Source organism: Anolis carolinensis, chromosome 5, assembly GCF_035594765.1.
Source record: "Anolis carolinensis isolate JA03-04 chromosome 5, rAnoCar3.1.pri, whole genome shotgun sequence".
Taxonomy (NCBI): domain Eukaryota; kingdom Metazoa; phylum Chordata; class Lepidosauria; order Squamata; family Dactyloidae; genus Anolis; species Anolis carolinensis.
The window spans coordinates 34708843-34723360 of NC_085845.1; the positions used below are offsets into that span (position 1 = coordinate 34708843).

The 14518-nt window shown below is 38.8% G+C and overlaps 1 protein-coding gene across 1 annotated transcript in view; it reads right to left on the reverse strand.

The window, feature by feature from the left end:
- anxa5 (annexin A5) overlaps positions 1 to 14518 on the reverse strand; it is a 61130-nt gene that overhangs the window by 34086 nt on the left and 12526 nt on the right. The window lies entirely within an intron of this gene.

The window sequence follows — 14518 nt, forward strand, 5'->3', positions numbered from 1 at the left end:
CCTAAATTATCTACTTTGAACTGGATTGTACTTTATAACAGTTAGAAATACATGCTACTTCCTAACTGGTTCTGTCATAAAAACATGGGGAAAGTTTTATTAAACTGCAAAAAAATTCTTTTTGCATGACATCCCGCAGCACATTTTGCTATGGTTTTCCAACAATAATAATAAATTTTATTTCTACCCCGCCACCATCTCCCTGAAGGGACTTGAGGTGGCCAACAAAATACAGCATAATGTATTACAACATAATACATTAATCTGAAATGATAAAAAAAACCAGAATGACAACCACACACATTCATAACTACAATGTAAAACATTAAAATTCATAAAACGCAGTCACAGCTGCGGATAAAAACAAGTTGTTTCAATTGACATAGCCCAGTGCCAACATGATGCCCAGAGTAAGTCCTCAGACTTTATTTATTTATTCATTTACAGTATTTGTATTCCACACTTCTCACCCTGAAGGGGACTCAGGGTGGATCACAATGTACACATACAAGGCAAACATTCATAGAAGGAGATGCAGTCTTGAAGATAGGTTGGACCCGAAGCGTATAGACTATCTCCTCGAGTCTCAACCAATTCACCACCCTGGACACAACATATTATTTGAGATCACAGAAATGCTGGACCACTCTAACAACCACCATGTCAGACTACCCAGAGAAGCCATTGAAATCCACAATTTCAACAGAAAGGACAAAACCATGAAAATGAACAAAATGTGACTAACAGTATTAAAAACTCTAAAATCAGGACAGTAACTAAAGAACAACACTCAGAAAACAGAGGAATTCCAGACATGACACAATGAGGGCCAGCTAACACCTCCCAACAAAGGATTCCCTCAGGCAGTAAACAGCCAGACCTTGAAACTGAAAGGCTGTTCAGTACTAATCAAGGTGGCCAGTTGCTACATTAACACTTGCCTCCAACAGACAAGAGTTGTTTCTCTCACCCTGAACTTTATCAAGCTATAAAATAATGTGTCCTAATAACACGATTGCTCTTCTTATTTCCTAGAATATCAGCCAATGGAAGTGAGGATATTCCTGGATTTCAATAAATGAGTTACTGTATTGTGGAAAAAGGAAAACAAGAAGAATCAGGCACAAGTTTTTAATGCCCTAAAGTACCTGGTGAATGGTTGCTGAAAATAGCTGGAGACAAAACCTGATGGGGAAAGGCTGATAGTGGATGATACCAGGGGAACTTCATGTATGGTTTGAATAATAGCACAATAAAATTACTCATTTTAATGGGAAAATTATACTTTCAAATAAATATAGCTATATAGGGTTGCTGTGAGATTTCTGGGCTGTATGGCCGTGTTCCAGAAGCATTCTCTCCTGCTGTTTCACCCACATCTATGGTAGGCATCCTCAGAGGTTGTGAGATCTGTTGGAAACTAGGCAAGTGGGCTTTATATATCTGTGGGATGTCGAGGGTGGGAGAAAGAGCTCTTGTCTGTTGGAGACAAGTCTATTTATTCATTTATCGTGTCAGAAGCGACTTGAAAGTACAGTTATAATGTATTTTTAAAACACAAACAAAGTTAAAAACTTGGCATTATACTAGATTTCCTTTGACCAGAAGCTGGCCACTTGGAGTGCCTCTGGTGTGGCTGAGAGAAGGTCCTCCACTATCATTGAATAGCCCTGGTGACCTATCAAGGTGGCCAATTGCAACATTTACACTTGCCTCAAACAGACAAGAGTCCTTTCTCCAACCCTGGACACTTGCCTCGTTTACAACAAACCTCACAACCTCTGAGGACGCCTGCTATAGATGTGGGTCAAACATCAGGAGAGAATGCTTCTGGAACATGGCCATACAGCCCAGAAAACTCGCAGTAACCCAATAATTCGGGCCATTGAAGTCTTCGACAACACATATAATCATATAGTTTCAAGAAAGTTAACATGCTTAAAACTAAAGTTGCTTGTATCAGATTGTAGGAATCAGAGTTGTCACTGTGTCTAAAATTTTTAAAACTTCTGTTTTCTCAAAACACAAAGTTCAGGAGGACTTTTCCAAAACCAAAATTCACCCCTAAAAGTGTCCAAGACACATCTTTCACAGTTAGAGAGAGGGAGATGTTATCTGTACCTCTTTTAAAGATTAACTTTGGAATCAGAATATGATCTTTGTGATAAGAGAAAGTGGGTGAATCTATGTACGGAAGAATCCAAACCAGTCAAATTAAACACTCTCTAAATCCCCAGGAAAGAGCTGAGTTAGTCATATCTGTATGACGGCATGCACAAAAAAGGCAGAACGAAAATCTGGTGGAGTGTAGTAAAATGACAATGAGTCAGATGGTAGTTATGAGTCAGATTCCTATGATGGAGTCCCAGGGAAGGAAGAGGAAAGTTAAAAGTCAGTTCATGTTCACCTCTTACAACTATACTGAGGCCTATTATGTCTAACTTTTTTATTAGACTGACATAAAGTATAATTTATTGGGCAATGTCTGCTACAAAGAATCATTGCATTTATTACCTTGTATAAATCGTACCTCTGAGATTGTTTTACTAACTCTGTTTCAGATATAAATTTCTTTCTATTCTCCTGGATACATTTGGATACTTCAAATGGAACTGTAGGACTGTGTTTGTGGAATACTTTGTAATTCTCCTCTTACAAGTTTGGTGTTGTTATTTACACTAACAGACAAGCATAAGTATTTAAACAGAATGGCCAAGTTAGCAAGGAACAAAGATAAGACTATGACATTGGAGGCTTCCACACTATAGAATATTGCAGTTTGACGCCTGGATTTCAGTAAAGCCTTTGACAAGGTCCTCCCATGACCTTCTGGCAAACAAATTAGTCAAATGTGGGCTAGGCAAAACTACAGTTAAGTGGATCTGCAATTGGTTAAGTGAACAAACCCAAAGGGTGCTCACAAATGCTTCCTCTTCATTGTGGAGAGAAGTGACAAGTGGAGTGCCACAGGGTTCCATCTTGGGCCCGGTTCTGTTCAGTATATTTATTAATGACTTAGATGAAGGATTAGAAGGCATGGTCATCAAGTTTGCAGATTACACCAAACTGAGAGGGTTAGCCAATATTCCAGAAGACAGGAGCTGAATTCAAACTATCTTAATAGATTAGAGAGATGGGCCATAACTAACAAAATGAAGTTCAACACGGACAAATGCAAGATACTCCAGGGAAGTCATGCTCCCCCTCTATTCTGCCTTGGTCAGACCACACCTGGAATACTCTGTCCAATTCTGGGTGCCACAATTTAAGGAAGTTGCTGACAAGCTGGAATGTGTCCAGAGGAGGGCGATTAAAATGATCAAGAATCTGGAGAACAAGCCAGATGAGGAGCGGCTTAAAGAGCTGGGCATGTTTAGCTTGCAGAAGAGAAGGCTTAGTGGAGACATGATGGCCATGTATAAAAAAATGTGAAGAGAACTCATAGGGAGGAGGAAACTACAGGAAAAGAGATTCCACCTGAACATTAGGAAAAACTTCCTAACTGTGAGGGCTGTTCAGCAGTGGAACTCTCTGTCTCGGAGTGTGGTGGAGGCTCTTTCTTTGGAGGCTTTCAAACAGAGGCTGGAGGCCATCTGTCAAGGGTGCTTTGAATGCGATTTTCCTGCTTCTTGGCAGGGGGTTGGACTGGATGGCCCACAAAGTCTTTTCCAACTTTATGATTCTATGATTTATGACTCCACTTTAACTGCCATGGCTCAATGCTATGGAATCCTGAGAGTTGTAGTTTCATGAGGCAACAGCACTCTTTGAACCCAAAAAATCTAAATGTCTTGTAAAGCTACAGCTCCCATGATTCCATAACATTGAGCCATGGCTGTTAAAGTGGAGTCAAACTGCATTTGTTAATAAAATGTTAGTTTATTTATTTAGCGCCCTTTCTCCCCAAGCAGACTCAGGGTGGTTTACATGCATATAAAGGCAAGCATTTAATGTCATAGTCAAATTCACACGCATCAAAATAATACAAAACAACAACAATAAGCTTATGACTGAGAAAAAAAATTAAAATGAAAAGAAGATACAAATACTTAAATAAAACATAATTACACTAAATAACACATAATTATACTAAAAATGTGTGCCTAAACAGATTAAACAACTAAAATGCATTTTAAAAGTGCCCATGCAGATACATCCTGATTTTTGACAATGCAGATACACCTTGATTTTCAGCTCAGATTCATGAGCCAGGTCAAATTGCACTGATCCTGAACCAATCTAGGTTTAACAGAGATATGCAATTTTAAGATTTTGTTCAGTCTCACTTCACTGCTTTAGAAAATAGTCTGCATCAGTTTGAACCATGCTGAAAATTTTATTTACATAAAGAATTCCATACACAAAGTAAGTGTTACTTTGTAAGCAAATGCCATTAGTTTCTGCAACCAGTGTTCGGTCAAATAAATGCATTACCTTCCCCAGGGCCATTTTGCCGGAAAGCTTTGGTGTTCCGTAAGTCTCTAGAATATAAATTAGTTATTACAGAAAGTAACCCATTTGCAATATAGTATATAATGCTGCACATTTTTGTGAGATTTCTGAACTACATTGGGAATGTATAACACAATAAAGCACATGTTTCCTCTAATTTGATAAAGATACAGACGACCAAAGGAACCAAAGACTTTAAATGGATCCCTTGAAGTTTTAGCTGGTCCGGCATCTTACTCTAAGAAGATGGTTGCATTTATTAAGTACCAAATTATGCATCAATCTACTAGCAAAAATAATACATACATGAAATATACCAGACAGTTATGAGGAATTCCCATTTTTATTCTATTGGATGGTAAAAACATCAAAACATCAGGGCGTCCCCTGGGCAACGTCCTTGCAGACGGCCAATTCTCTCACACCAGAAGTGACTTGCAGTTTCTCAAGTCGCTCCTGATATGAAAAAGTAGACTAGAACTGGAAAGGACAGCTATGAAGGTACTAAATAAACTCCTGAAGTATAAAAATTATAATTGAATTTTAAAGTTAGAATTGTTCATGCTATTGTATTTTCAATTTCTATGTATGGTATGTTTGTGAAAGGTGGACAGTGAAGAAAGCTAATAGGAAGAAAATCAACATTTGAGATGTGATGTAGGAAAAAGTTCTGCAGATACCACGAACTGATAAAAAGACAAATAAATGGGCCCTAGAACAAATTAGGCCTGAGCTTTCGCTAATAGCCGATATGACTAAACTGAAACTGTCATGTTTTGCACAATCTCTATGAAAGTGTCTGGTCAAGAGAAGATGCCACAACATCGTCATGTTGTTGGGAGGGGCCCAGATTAGGATGTTACCTCTCAATGACAATTTTTAAAGTCCCCACATTTCTAGTATTACAGAGAGCGAGACACTGAAAACTGTTCACACCTAGAACTTTTTGGTAAATTCACCTGCCCTTTTCTTTGGATGCCTAAATTATACTTCTAAATGCTCCGTGTCATTTTTAGTTACTGTAGTGCTAAAAATTTAGGGAGTGAAATAAATTTTCATAGGAGGGAGAGAATTCGTATACCCTGGAACAATTTTCCACCATTAAATTACACACCTGTGCAGCAAGAGAGAGCTGTTCAGCAGTGGAACTCTCTGCCCCAGAGTGTGTTGGAGGCTGGATGGCCATCTGTAAGGGATGCTGTGAATGCAATTTTCCTGCTTATTGGCAGGGGGTTGGACTGGATGGTCCCAACTCTATGATTCTATGATTCTAAGCTTCAATGCAGACATGATCTTGAACTAACCACTATACACTGTCCAATAAATATATATTCAGTATTCAAGTCTTGAACTTCCATCAAAAGAACATAAGCACTAAGTATCATAACCCCAGTCTACGTTTGTTGGCAAAAAAAAAAAAAAAGAACCCAAACAGCCTGGGGACTAGCGCTTCTGAACTTTTGTGATTCTGCCCATTATGGATAATAAGATAAAGAAGAATTTGGTGGATGTCTGATGGATTTTGCAATCCATTTTCAACAAAAAAAGCCCATGTCAAAAATCATGAATTTCAATCTCAAGCCAATAGGTTCTGATCATTTTTTATAAGAATTATGATTTACATGTTATTTTCATTAATTTTTATAAGAATAAGAACAGAACTTTCAACAGCCTAATAGCTATTTCAAAGTCAACATGATTGTCAGAAATGTTCTTTTTTTAGCTTGATGGGCAGAGAGATACTGTAATATGCCTGTTTGGGTATTACATATGATAGCAGTCAAAAATGATTTATGTCAAAACTAATTAGGATTGTCGGTAAAAAGAGTGTTTACTGTTTCCCTTTCTTTGTGCTGGACAACTGAAAATGGCCAGTGGTTACCTTGAATCTTAAAGGAAAGCACTTTTCATTGCAGAATTGTTACTTGGAAATACAATCAATTTTTAAATTAATGTTACTGGACAATTCTTGAATCCTCTTGTGCTTTCTAATGGTGAAATGGAATGTTAATGGAGCCTTCTCAAAATAATATGGCTAAGCTCCTTCATTTTACTGGAAAGTTGTTCATTTTTCCACTCTCTAATTCCCCTGTCTTTTTATCTAGCTCTCAAAAACAAATTAGGTTGTAAGAACAGATTAGAGAGATGGACCAAAACTAACGAAATGAAGTTCAAGAGGGACAAATGCAAGATACTCCACTTAGGCAGCAAAAATGAAATGCAAAGATACAGAATGGGGGACACCTGGCTTGACAGCAGTACGTGTGAAAAAGATTTTGGGAGTCCTCGTGGACAACAAGTTAAACATGAGACTACAAGGTCATGCAACAGCTAAAAAGGTCAATGGGATTTTGGCCTGCATAAATAGGAGTATACAGGGAAGTCATGCTACCCCTCTATTCCGCCTTGGTCAGACCACACCTGGAATACTGTGTCCAATTCTGGACACCGCAATTGAAGGGAGATGTTGACAAGCTGGAATGTGTCCAGAGGAGGGCTACTAAAATAATCAAGGGTCTGGAGAACAAGCCCTATGAGGAGTGGTTTAAAGAGCTGGGCATGTTTAGCCTGCAGAAGAGAAGGCTGAGAGGAAACATGATGGCCATATATAAATATGTGAGGGGAAGTCATAGGGAGGAGGGAGCAAGCTTGTTTTCTGCTTCCCTGAAGACTAGGATGCAGAACAATGGCTTCAAACTACAGGAAAGGAGATTCCACCTGAACATTAGGGAGAACTTCCTCACCGTGAGATGAACTGTTTGGATTGGAACTCTCTACCCTGGAGGCTCCTTCTTTGAGGGCTCTTCCAACTCTATTATTCTATGATTCCAAGAACACTCTTTCTTAAATAAAAAGAAGCTTAGGAGAGAAAGTCATCTTATTGAGAGATAAATACACTCAACACAGAGAATCGCAACAAGTAATCTGATAGAGGCCAAGATGTAAGACACAATTTATAGTAACAAATAAATACCATACCTATTGTTCTTGTGATCCACATATTGTTATTGTTTTGCACAGGGAGCAACTCCTTCAGCTTTGTGGTCCTTTCATACTATAGTTCTTAGAAAATCATAGACAGGTATGGGGATTTGGAAATAGAGTAGGTGTGCATACTGGGTTTCCTGGGAAATATTTCTTTACTATCAGAATCCTTCAGACATAGAGAATGCTGGGTGGAGGATTTGGCAAATTGTAGCCAAGAAGTAACTGTCCAAGCTCCAATAAAAATTCACTCTGCTTCCCTATAATTTGCATCTTGATTGAGATTGCAATGCAGTGCTTTTTGGAAAAGCTGTTGCACCTCAGCGCTGGTTCACTTTGCTCTTAACACACACTTCACCACAGCAGCTAGGTTTAAACAGTTTATTGATAAAAGATAGCAAAGTCTGAATAAAAAGCAGTAAAAAAAGCAAACATCCAAATGCAATGGCAGTCAGTAAAAAGCAATATTCAAATGCAAAGGCAGTCAGTCAAAAGGCTATAATCCAGAGGTAAAAGCAATTTGCAGACTACAGCCCCAAGTCTCTGATATAGGAAATTAGTCCTGAAAAACAAGGCAACATGAACTTCAATGTAAAAACCAAAAACACAGGTTCCAGTCATGAACATAAACAAGAATCCTTAGACAAGGCAGGAGATGTGCTTCCAAAAATCAACATTGCTTCATCTGAAATCTTTCCCTGTCTCTCCCATATTTACCCATGTTTACAAGCCAAAAAAAAATTCTCTGTCCTTGAATTCCCACACGTTTGCCAGCGATTTTCAGGGAACGTCTGAGACAGTGAACCTTTAACCTTAATTTTGTATCTCTATCTGAGGAAGACTCCTCTGAGTCACTGCCAGAAACACCTGAAACTTGTTGATGTAATAACTCCTGTGAAAGGTCACTCTTATCATTAGTTTCTGTTTCCTCACTAGCCTGCAGCCTCTCTGACAATTCCAAGCCAGAGCCTTCAACATTTCCAGCATCAGAGCCTTCAAAATTTCTCTCTTCAGCGTTGCTTTGGCCAGCCTGCATAAACCCAAATCCCCCTTCATCATCAGACTGAACCACAACAAAAGCCGTGAGTGTATTCAGCTGCCTTGACTGAAAACTGCTAACTACTTCTTGCAGATTGTAAACACAGTATTACAATTGCATAAGGTCAGAGGTAGTCATGAAAAAACAACAACAAAGAAATCCAGAGTTGAGCAATGTCTTTATTAGAGGACATTTATACAACATTTTATGGCAACATTTTATGGGATCCTAGGATTTATAGTGTAGTGAGATGGTTTCTCTGGCTGACTATTTTAAATAACCATCTCTAAACTGCAAAATCCAAGTTTTCATTGTATGTTGTGATGGCAGGTAAAAGTGGGCAAGCTTTCATGTTTTACAGAACTTTTCATCAGGCTAAATGACACAAAGATTTGGAAATTGAAAAAGAAACAGAAGGACATGAGATGGTGTAGCCATGACTATCAGAATTAAATTCAGTCTACAGATATATTACAGATGGAATGCGTCATTAGTAGGTGTGTGCATATCAGATTACAGTAGAGTCTCATTTATCCAACACTCGCTTATCCAATGTTCTGGATTATCCAACGCATTTTTGTAGTCAATGTTTTTAATACATCGTGATATTTTGGTGCTAAATTCGTAAATACAGTAATTACTACATAGCATTACTGTGTATTGAACTACTTTTTCTGTCAAATTTGTTGTATAACATGATGTTTTGGTGCTTAATTTGTAAAATCATAACCTATTTTGATGTTTAATAGGCTTTTCCTTAATCTCTCCTTATGATCCAACATATTCGCTTATCCAACGTTCTGCCAGCCCGTTTACATTGGATAAGTGAGACTCTACTGTACATGTAACACTACCTATTGGGATGAAGAAGCAACATGTTTTGCCTAATGTAAAAGGCAGATCTTTGAGCCACAGCCAGCCTTGCGTTTTCAGAAATAGAGACTAACCCATTGTCTTTCTATCCTGGCATGCATGTTATGGTCTGACTGTGGACTGAAACATGACAAACCGTTGTGAGACTGAATAAAGCAGTCACTTCAGGTAGCAGATCTGGGGTAGGATTAAAATGCAGAAAATTGTTGTTGGTTTTCACTAACCAGAAGTGGGAAGAGGTGCTTGTGAGATTTTCTGCTTCTGCCTCGGTTGGCAACATGCCTTGGACCTGCTCTGAGTACCATGCAAACAATTCTATTGAAACAACCAGCCAACCATCAACCAGTTATTTTTATATATCATTTTATATATCATACAAAAACATTGTATACATTTTGGGGAGGAAAGAGATTTTGAATGGAATCCCACCCCCATTTTGAAAAATGCATTATCTTTAGAGGCCAACCTTGCTTTAAAATTTCCAGCTCCTTCCTTGGAAGCTTTTAAACAGAGGCTGAATGGCCATCTGTCAGGGGTAGTTTGATTGTGCTTTTCCTGCATGGTAGGACGTTGGACTAGATGGCCCATGTGGTCTCTTCCAACTCTATTATTCTGTCATTCTATTGCCTCATACTACTATATAAAATCCAGATTATCTGCTTTGAACTGAATTATGTGGCAGTGTAGGCTCATATAATCCAGTTCAAAGCAGATGATCTGGTTTATCGTCTTTGATAATTTGTTTTATATGGCAGTGCAGATCCAGCCTTAGATTCTATGAAAGTTAGAAGAAAATTGGAGTTGGGGGTAGATGGGTTGTGCAGCTCTAAAAAGATTCTGTGAAAGAGCCTCTTTATCAGAGCTGTTGTTAACTCAGAAATTAACCTGGAAATAATCGCCAGATGCCGCTTGGCCAATGTTACAACTGACTTTGGAGCAATTTTGAGGCTCGACAGGCCAAATGATGCAGTTCAGATAGAAACAAGAATGGATATACTTTTACAGTACTGAAGTTTGGAAAGAGTGAGGCACACTGAATCAAATGAGATGGTGTGGGGAGATCCCTGCAAGAATCAGTCATTCTTCATTTTTCCAGCTAACTAACCACAATGAAACATTACTGTCGTTGTTCCATCTGGAGAAATCCTTCCAAGAAAGCTGAGCTTATTAAAAGGCCCCATCTTATACTGAAGATCCACATCTTTAAAACCCTGCACGGCTAGGTGGATGCCAATTAGGTTTATCCACTTAACAGATTTTTGGGGTGGGGGGGTGGGGGGGAGGAGGTTAACCATAGATTCACATCAGAGGACCTGGAGATTCCTAGAGAGAACAAATCATGAATAATGAAATAAACAAAAGTCAAAATGGAAAGTTTGAAGGGGCGACTGTATATTTGTAAACTTGGAGAGCTAGTGCTACTTTTGTTTGTCTGTCTGTTTGCATATTATACTTTCAGGAGTGGTATTTTCCTACCAGTGTTACAGAACTGAAGCAATCATCCAAATTGCCTTTGCAGAATTCTGGGAAATGTAGTTTAGGGAAGCCGAGGATCTTTCCAGTTGAGAATTCCAAAGGCTCTGCCCAGAACTACATTTTCCAGAATTCTGCAGGAGCAACTCGGACGATGGGCTCCATTCCATAAACACTGGAATGGAATTCCATAAATCTGAGCACAATCTCCAAGGCACCAAAGCTGGACCTCGACATGACATACCTCCTTTCTGTCTGTTCTGTCTGTCTGTCCAAACAGCATTGAATGTTTGCTGTGTATGTGTACTGTGGTTCGCCCTGAGTCCCCTTGGGGAGATAGGGCGGAATATAAATAAAGTATTGTTATTATTATTATCTTGTGAGCTCCCACTACCTTTTAAAAATGACGTCAAACTTTGAAATTGCGAAGGATCAACATTTGGGAAGCCTGGTCTATACTGTCCATATAACACAGTTTCAAACTGCATTTTATGGCAATGTAGATGGAGCCTTAGAGTCAAATGAGATGCTTAACATATATTTAGAAAAGGTGCTCCCTCAAGTGGTAAAAGATGTTTGCTTGTCAAAGCCAATGCTTACTGTGGTTTCTGCATTTTGCATTTTGAATATTTTATTTTGTTATTGAGACATAACAAATTATCATCATTTGCAAGTCTAATTGCCAAGGCACACATCTCCTCTAGACTCATTAAAGGGGGAAAGAAAGCTTTATTGCAGGGGATGCATTCTCATTAATTTCTAGTTTGATTCTTATTTCGAAGTATAGGGACTTATCTTAAGGAGTAAGCTAATATAATAACTCCCTAATGTCTTACTAACATTAATGCTTCTAATCATAAGGATATGTTTTATTTTTATTTCCAGCATTAAGAATTCTGAACAGTGGCACTATGAGTCATGGGAAAGAATTAGGCATATATATATTTAAAGTAAATGAAAATAAAAGCCAAGCACAATAAAATCATCAGGAAAAATTCTAATGGACTCAATCTATGCCACATTTACAAATCTCCCCAGGATCCACTATTCAATAACTTTAGATAATTTTACCCAAAACAAAATAATAACTAAGGACTGAAATTTCTCATCCATTTATGGCGCAGCAATGTCTTCTTAATTGGCCCAACCAAATGGAAATCAATGTGTTCCAAAACTGATCATTCAGTTAGAAGAACTCTGAGATATACAAAAGGTTGGGAGGTTTTAATTATTTGCCAAATGGCTTTAAAAGCTAAGCAGGAAGGGCATGACCACACATTATGGTGCAGTGAAGGGAAGCAGCCATAGGGCGTTGTAACACAAAGCCATTATTAAATGGCAGTGGAATACTCTGAGTTTAAGTCTGAACTTTAAAGCATTTATCCAAGGTGCTGGACCCAGGTTGAGATAGGTTTCATCTCTTGGATAACTCTTATAAAGCTTAGACTAAAACCAAAGCTGAATATCTATTCTGTTGACTTTATAGTTGCCAGCCTCCACTGTAATTGATGGCTTATGTTTGAAAAGCTAAAGAAACTGAAAAGACTGGAGGCCATGGGCATTGATGGAAAGAAATGAATAATGTATGGTTTGTAATTCTTTGCAGAATGGAAAATTTATCCAGATAACATGCAAGTTGTAGCTGTTTACTCAGTACTAGCAACCTGAATTGTTTGTGATCTGTTCTTGTTAATTTGCCCGCAAATATATACACACTTATTGGTTGTACTTCCTGACATATCCCTTCAATGAAATACAGCATTTGAAGGGGAGAGGAACGGTCATGAACGAGAAACATTTGTGGCATACTAGTGTTTCCCTATGGAGGTTAGGTAGACACACAATCCATGATCAGAATTTCAAGATGTTTGTTTAGAAACTTCCCCTGCTGCCTAGGATAATAGCAGTCAAAAAATGAATGTTTCCAAGTTATGTCCACAATACGTAAAATTGTAGAGTCCTGGAAAGTACTAGTGAGATCATGGAAATCATGGCAATCACAAGGCAACATGAGTTCTCACAAACAGAATGAATACGGCAAGACAGACTCACTTTATGCCTTGTGGTAAGCCTGATATGTGTAAACAACAAGAGACCCCTTAGCAAGATATGAATTAATTGATATATTTCCATGGCATCAGCAACAACTTTCATGTGGCTGTAACATTATGGTTTAGAGATTATCAACTTTGAAGCTGAAAAAGTAACGTGCCACTAGCAACCACAGAAAGGGCATTCTTGTTGAGTATTATTTCTTTATTTATTTATTTACAGCATTTATATTCCGCCCTTCTCACCCTGAAGGGGACTCAGGGCGGATCACATTACACATACAGGCAAACATTCAATGCCTTTTAACATAGAACAGAGACAAGACAAACATAGGCTCTGAGCGGGCCTCAAACTCATGACCTCCTGGTCAGAGTGATTCATTGCAGTGATTCATTGCAGCTGCTCTCCAGCCTGCACCACAGCCCGAGCCCAAGTATTACAGACTACAAATCCATCCACTCCAATGAGGGTGGGCCCCATCATTAAGCAAAGGGAGCTGTGTGTGCCATAAAGACTGCCCTCTAAGCCTTGGACTACAGATGAAGGAAGGGATATTGTACCAGGGTCATGTTTAAGCAAGAGTGAACTTCCAATCCACTCAACATTTGCTTATGGAATAGGAGTGCTATCCTGTTTGCTTCAGACAGCAAAATATATTGGTAATAAGGATAACCATTGAATTTTCTTTTTAATATGTCTACTGCTCCTGTGAATGATCAATATAATTGGTATGTCTTTAGCTATCATATAGTATTTTGCAACTGTAATCATGTAGAAGAGCTGTACAATAATGTACAGATTAGTAATCATAGAATCCTAGAGTTGGAAGAGACCTCATGGGCCATCCAATCCAGCCCCCTGCCAAGAAGCAGGAAAATCGCATTCAAAGCACTCCCTACTGAGAGCCATCCAGTCTCTGCTTAAAAGCCTCCAAAGAAGAAGCCTCCACCACACTCCGGGGCAGAGAGTTCCACTGCTGAACAACTCTCACAGTCAGGAAGTTCTTCATAATGTTCAGGTGGAATCTCCTTTCCTGTAGTTTGAAGCCATATCTCCACGTCCTTGTCTCCGGGGCAGCAGAAAACAAGCTTGCTCCCTCACATATTTATACATGGCTATCATGTCTCCTCTCAGCCTTCTCTTCTGCAGGCTAAACATGCCCAGCTCTTTAAGCCGCTCCTCATAGGGCTTGTTCTCCAGACCCTTGATCATTTTATTCACCCTCTTCTGGACACATTCCAGCTTGTCAACATCTCCCTTAAATTGTGGCACGCAGAATTGGACACAGTGTGATTCCAGGTGTAGTCTGACCAAGGCAGAATAGAGGGGTAGCATGACTTCCCTGGATCTAGACACGATACTCCTATTTATGCAGGCCAAAATCCCATTGGCTTTTTTTGTCACCGCATCACATTGTTGGCTCATGCTTAACTTGTTGTCCACGAGGACACCAATATCTTTTTCACATGTACTGCTGTCGAGCCAGGCATCCCCCATTCTGTATCTTTGTATTTCATTTTTTCTGTGTTATGTATGTTTAATTTTTATTAGGGAAAAGGCCATTCCTCCTATCTTGTTCACAGACATTTTTATCCACTTGTTGCATTTAGATTGATTGCTTTTACATCCTCTGTTTTTTTTAAA